The sequence below is a fragment of the Denticeps clupeoides genome, chromosome 16 (genome assembly GCF_900700375.1).
Source record: "Denticeps clupeoides chromosome 16, fDenClu1.1, whole genome shotgun sequence".
NCBI classification, from domain to species: Eukaryota; Metazoa; Chordata; class Actinopteri; order Clupeiformes; family Denticipitidae; genus Denticeps; species Denticeps clupeoides.
In genome coordinates this window covers 12849256-12856182 of record NC_041722.1, presented here as the reverse complement: position 1 = coordinate 12856182, position 6927 = coordinate 12849256, and positions in this window count along the sequence as shown.

Genomic DNA, 6927 nt, shown 5'->3' with positions numbered 1-6927 from the left:
CTGTCAGGAGGGGATGGGCGAGTTCTGGTAATTCGACTGCCATGCCGCCTTGCTTGGGCCCATTCAGGGATTTTCCACATCTCTGCTCCCATCACAGCTTGCACAGTTTTATAAGCCATGGAGGCATTAGGGTTAATTCCCCTCTATTTGTTCCCTCTAGCGGAGGCACAATATTGTTCTATTAGCCTTCCTATGGTGGATCTGCACACCAACTGGGCTTGTTTACCTGGCACAAATGCAGACGGCAAAGCCCCATTCCACCCCCACCCCACCCAACAGCCCTGCAACAAAACACATCAACATTTTTCCACAAGCATACAGGGCCGTCTTAATCGGTTTAAAACATTAAGCATATTTCAGACATGCTAGCCTAAGAGCAAATGGTTAAATGTATGTATTGAATCGAGAGGATATTTAAAGTTAAGTAAAGCCGGAATTAACCCTCAAAGCCATCACTTTAATTAAGTGTAAATGTTCAGAGTAGCCCCACAAATAAGCGCAGCCAAGTATGGACCCAGACCCCCCTCCCCGCCTACGAGCCCACCCTCTTTTTCCCTTCTCTTCCACTCGCCTGCCCCCAGACAAAAGCTCGGCACTGGGAGGATTCTGTGAAAGGAAGACCATTTATCCCAGCAGGTCTGCACAGATAAGCCCCCCCACCACCACCACCCCACCCTTTCCTCCCCCCTCAACACAGAGCGCTTTGTGCCGCCGTTAGACAGGCAGGCTGCTGTCACCGCGTGTACAGCTTTTTCAGGACGTAGTCTGCGGCTCTGACATGTGTCCGCCGGCGTTACCCTGCACCGGGAAGCCTCTTCACAGAGGTAATGGGGTGTGAGGGAAGGACAAGGCGGGAAAGGCGGCCCAGCCATATATACCCACTCCGAGGCCATGCAGCTGCGCCGTGAGCGGCCACCGGCTGACATGGATCTGCCCGGCAGCAGCTGGAGGGAGTCTGCATGCACCAGGCAACCCTTTGCACATGCGATTATATGAAAAATTTACCTCCCACAACAATGACATTTTCTTGGTCTCGCGTCTGACACCCATTCAGTATTTATTTTTGCTCCGGTGCCTCCATCCAGTCATTTCTAGTCATTTTAACATGGTTGCTGCAAAATCGCCACTGATCATCAGCCATGTTTTTGGTGAGGTGGGATGAATGGAAATAGTCCCCGTTTCCTCTTTGCATATGCTATTGAGACATGCAAAATGTGGTCACGCTGATTTGCCTGGTATATTAAAGCACCTCACTCTTACAACCATGACCTGCAAACAAATGAGCTGTTGTGACACAAAGGTCCCCTTCCTCATCGCTGAAACAGCCACTCTTACACTTCACTCCGCCCACCCACCCCCGTCCTTTTCTTCTGGGAGTCCCTCCCTCCATCTCAGCCACTCTTCTGGTCCCTGGGGAAGAGGGGATTTGAGTTGTTATTAACCCCCTCTGAACTGTTCCTGATACTGAAGCCCTCTTTCCAAATGTCACATAGTATGTATTGTTCCCAATAACTAGAGTAAGCCCATACATGGATTACAACAATAATTATTATTAGAACTCTTATTACAGATATACAGAAGTCCATTCAGATGCTGAGAACAAAGCCAAAAATAATTTGACAGCGCATTAAAGAGTCAAACTAAGTAGAGACACAGGCTTTAGGCATCATTACCATCACCCCACCATACCCCCAACCCCCTTACAAGCCTTTCTCCTGATGTCAGTCAAAGGCAGCCCCCCACACCATCTGCTCCTGAGCAACGTGGGACAGAGACGTGCATGTGAGGGACGCATTCTGTTCTGTTGACAATGGTGTGTGTTTCTGTGAGTGTGTGTGTGTGTGTGTGTGTGTAATGGTTAGCAGAAGTAGGCGTGGTGGTGCTAATATGTCAGTGATCATGAACAAAAGCCAAGCAAACACACAAAGCTATCTGAGCAGCACCCACAGGTCGTCTGTCACCACGATGAAGCTGCTGATTAATTGGAGTTATTATAGAAGGTGGAGATGAGGGAATGGGAAAAATGGGTGGAGCCAAGCTGTTGTCTGTGTGTTATCCAGTGGCCTGTAGTCTTCAGGATAAAGGTTTTACAGACAAATAAAAGACACAGTTTTGACATTTGACATCACCATCATCTATGTGTTTCCCATATTATATCTGTCCAAAATTGTCTAAAATGGCAAAAGAAAGACAGATTAAATGGAAAAAAATTATTTAACTACATAATAGAGTTTATATATACAGTAATACATATATGAAATATAGTCCAGACTTTTAATATGTAATGTTGTTCGTTTAAGGTTTATATGACTACATAAATACTTTTGATTTGAAAATATATGCCTCTCTAAAACTACACCATGCTCGCTAACTGGTGGGCTCAGGGCCACTTTAGAGATAAGTAATAGGTAACACTATTTAACATTCTTCCAAAGAGTTTTTATTGCATGAGCAGCTTTGGAACACTGGCACCGAATATAAAAACCATGTTTTTGTTATGATCTAACCAAATTGTGTAACTCATGCATCCATTGTTTTAATTGTTCTACAATTGTTAGTATATGCAAAATATTGAGATCTCATGGGTCAAGATTTTCACACCTAATGCTGAACCTAATTTACTGTCCATAGCATGGAGTGGGTGCATTATGTTAATCCGAAACAGTCTGCAATTTCAAAAAGAACTGTGCACACGCAACACCCTCCTGCACCGGCTGGCTTGTCAACCTGATGTGGGCTGGACGGGGTGCACAGGCCTCAGAACAGGATGCAGCCTGTAATCAGTTCCCGTCAGAAGGCCAAGGCTCAGTGCATTGATAAAAACAATTACCATCATTACTGCTGCGAATGCCCCGCCCGGATTTTAGCGATACGCACGTTCCCCTTTCATCTTGTCCTTAACCTGACTGTCCATCCTCCCTACACATCGAACAAGATCCCAGTCAAGTGCTACAGTATTTTAAAAATCTGTATAGAAGGACTGAGACCAGCTCTCCCTGAAGCACTGCCAATAACCATCGGTAATAATTAGAGCTGAGAGCTTTTTCCTTCCTTCTCACTTTGATTGAAGAGGTAAAAGAGAACTTCTTAATCGTGTTAAATGAAAGGTCCTTTAGATTTAATCTCAACCCTCCAAGCTCTTAATTACTTATTTGTACCAATTATTTGCCTTACTGAACCCATCAAACCTCATTTTCACCTCAAAATTAACTGATGACTTGCATAATTATGCCTGTGAAGAACCCTTAATAAGGAGCCACAGCAAAGGCAGGCTGGAGGCAAATCCAGGGTATAAATCAGAGTTCCTCACTGCACTCAGGTAAAAACACCGTCAAACATTTACAGAACCACGCACCACTGGGTACTAACCAGGTAGGCCCTCACCGATACTGTAGTTGAAATGAATTACAGCACAAAGTACACAACTGTATTATGTGTGATGGGTCTAACAAAACTTCTGATTGTACTCTTTATTTCATTGTTTTATACTTTTTAATGCTTGTAATGGGTGTAATTTATAATATTATAATATTTAAACATGCATACATTTCCAAAAAAACGTTAGTACTGGTTGTTGTGCAAATGAAATATACATGTTACATGGAAGGTTATGTGGTGCTGATTGTTTACATAAAACAGGAGAGAAAAGTGAAATGTGTTATGGTATTAAATAGCCAAAGCAGGTGTCATAAACAGCTTTTGGTGGAGAATAAATGATATAACCCCACTGCAGCACAGCACACGGTAACACAACGAAATGTGTCCTCTGCTTGGTGAGCAGCCATGACAGGCGCCCGGGGAGCAGTGTGTGGGGACTGTACTTTGCTCAGTGGCACCTTGGCGGATCGGGATTCAAACTGGCAACCTTCTGATTACGGGGCCGCCCTCTTAACTGCTAGACCACCACCATTGAAGGTTGCCGCTTTGAATCCCGATCCGCCAAGTCTTAAAGTGAAGTGATTGTCACGTGTGATACACAGCAGCACAGTGCACACAGTGAAACCCAGGGAGCCCATCACGCCCGGGTGTGGGGACGGTGCTTTGCTCAGTGGCACCTGAATCACAGATCGGGATTCGAACCGGCAACCTTCACTTCACTTTCACTTTCATATAGAGAACCATATAGATAGAGGATTCCTCCATACTGCACACCACACGTGGCCTCAAGCACAGATCTAAATGTTATAGCAAATTTTTACATTTAATTTCAAAGCAAAAATGTTTTTTTATTGGAACATGTTTTGACTTCGCATTACAACTAGGAGATCTCTTGGAATTACAAAATGAAATGTATTTAAAAACTATTACTACTGATATGTGGATTGATTGTTACATATCTGGAACATGATAATTGTTTGTAATATCGTAACGCATAGTGGTAGCAAAACCAGCTGCAATACAAGCCTGCACAGTATGTATAGTTATAGTAGATTAGTAATATAACTACATATAGTTTACTGCATTATGAAGCTACACTGCACATATATCCAAGTATTGGTCAAAAAATCAAAGATTTGTGCCCCAGGAGCACTTGAGGAACTGAGGATTACTCAGACATGTGGAGTGTTCACAGTTGGCCCCTTTGACAGGAAGGGCTTGATCCACACTCCCATGGCGGCATCGCCGCACTTCTCCCCCCCGTCCGCGCGGACTGTCCCGGTGGTCTCTGTGTAATGTGATTCTGCTGGAATGCACCGTGGATTAGAGCCGCACTGCTTGCAGGCTCAGCCAGTCGAACAGTAAAGACATTATTACCCAGATCAAACACTGTAATCACAAAGCATTGGGGGCTCTCACATCCCTCCCAGCTAAAACCTGGGACTGGCAATACTCAGGTGATTAAGGGATTATTAGGTGGAGTGAATTTCTCTCCACGCTGACCTGTGGTCCACCCTTCAGCAGTGAAGCGCCGTGATCTCATCCACAGTTGGCGAGTTTGAAGAGGACAGTAAACTAACTTACATCCCACCAAACGATGGAGAAAGAAAAACAGAAAGAACTGAGCCCAGACTGATGTGGCTGTGAGTAATGGCACCAAAAATGAAGATGCGGTAGATGCCCTGAATTTCCTCCAGTAGGAAGCAACCACCTCACGACCATTTTGGGTTTTCGTAGGTTTTTAGGTCTCTTTTTATTTCTCTTTTTTTCCTCTCCGTCTTCCCGCCTGTGGTAGTTAGCCAAACAAGAGCCGGATTCTCGAGCACAGCTGTCAGTGGGAGAGAGCAAGGGGGAGTGAAGATGGCCATTTCATCTCCCCCGAGCCTGCTCTAATTTGGGGGCCTGTGTGAAGTGGCCACTTGTGTCCGAGGCTGATGAAAGCCCTCCTCTCAAGGGCAGGTCAGCGGATTGTATCAAACCCCCGGCTCTTACAATAACCTCTCATAGCATCCAGCATGAAGCACTCTGGAGCTGCGCCCTTTAATCTCCAGGTATTCTTCAACTCCTTCATTAAGTGAGGAAGAGAAAGCCCCCCTCTCTCTTGCCAGAGCTCTCCTTCCTGTGCCAATGCTCTCAGGCGGCGTGTACTTCAGTGGGGTTTTTTTTTTTTTTTTTTTTTTTTAAAGGGGGGGTGGTGAGAGAGAGAGAGAGAGAGAGAGAGAGAGACAAGAGCCTGTAATAGAATTGCTGGGAGAGTGATGCTGAAAGCATCCTGCTCCAGCCTTTATCTCCACATCCAATACTTCTGAAGAGCCAGCCGAGCAGGAGCCTGACAGCACAAAGAGAAAAAGTTAGCGCTTCCCCAGGACAGGCTGTGAGAGGGAGGAAGCGAGGAGAGAAACTGCCTACATCTCATCCACTGCATAAGCAGTCTGCCACTACGCTGTCAAGTGCGCTGCCAAGCAGGATGCTGCCTCGCGTGTTTTGCCATAGGCTGGGAAACCGGAGGCCTTTCATGGAGGGAAAAACAGAAGTTAGCGGCGCCTTATAATTCCTGATCTCCGTTTGAAAAGGACGGCCAGTCTCGGTTGTGTCACTTTTTTTTTTTTTTTATCTCCTTCAAAAAATTGATGTTTGTGCCATAAAGCTGCAAGCCTGATGGACACAACCAGCACGCAAAAAATATTCTCCAGTTGCCTTTTTGCCGTTAGAATGTAAGCATTTGAATATCTATTATGATTTCCTTATCATAAATACATCCATTCACATTTTACTCAGTAATGTTCATTAGTATGCAATGTCATGTACCTCAAATAAACGGGAACATTTTTGGCATTTTGTTAACAATACAAATTGACATTAGACATGATGGACAGGGCACTTTGTGTGGATTATCTGAGGAGAGGCTGGGTGTTAGCACTGTATTGAGTCCTCTTAGTATAATGCATGAGAGAGAGTGAGATAGAGAGATAGAGAGAGAGAGAGAGAATGCCCCCCTGCTAATCACCACCAACACTCCCAAATCTCAAGGCCAGCCGGCATCCGGCAAAAGTGAAAATTAATTCAAAGGTTGCCTGTGGTCTGGGCTGAGAAACTGGAGTGAGGGAAGCAACGTGGCCACCAGGGAGGGAAGGAGAGAGAGAGAGAGAGAGTGAGAGAGCAGATGGATGGAGTGAATGACTCAGTCCAGTTGGGAGAGGAGGGCAAGTAGGAACCCCCTCAGGGTCTCATGTTCTACTGAATCATTATCTCCCTTCTTCATCCCACAGTTAACGTCCACAGTAATGCCACCCCACCACCTTCCTCAGAACCCCCGATTTCACCACCAATGGTCATCAGCCACAGTCACACCCATTTCAGGAACCACAACCCCCCGTAACACGGTCTTTTTGGCACAACTACACAATTCAAGCTTCTGTGTAAAAACAGATGCCGGTGCCACATGTTCCATAAATCCCTCTCTCCACCACAACAAGGGCAATTATTGAGACACACTCACACACTTCCTGACCCGTAATCCAGTTGAGCCACAGTAATGGAGAGTGTTAG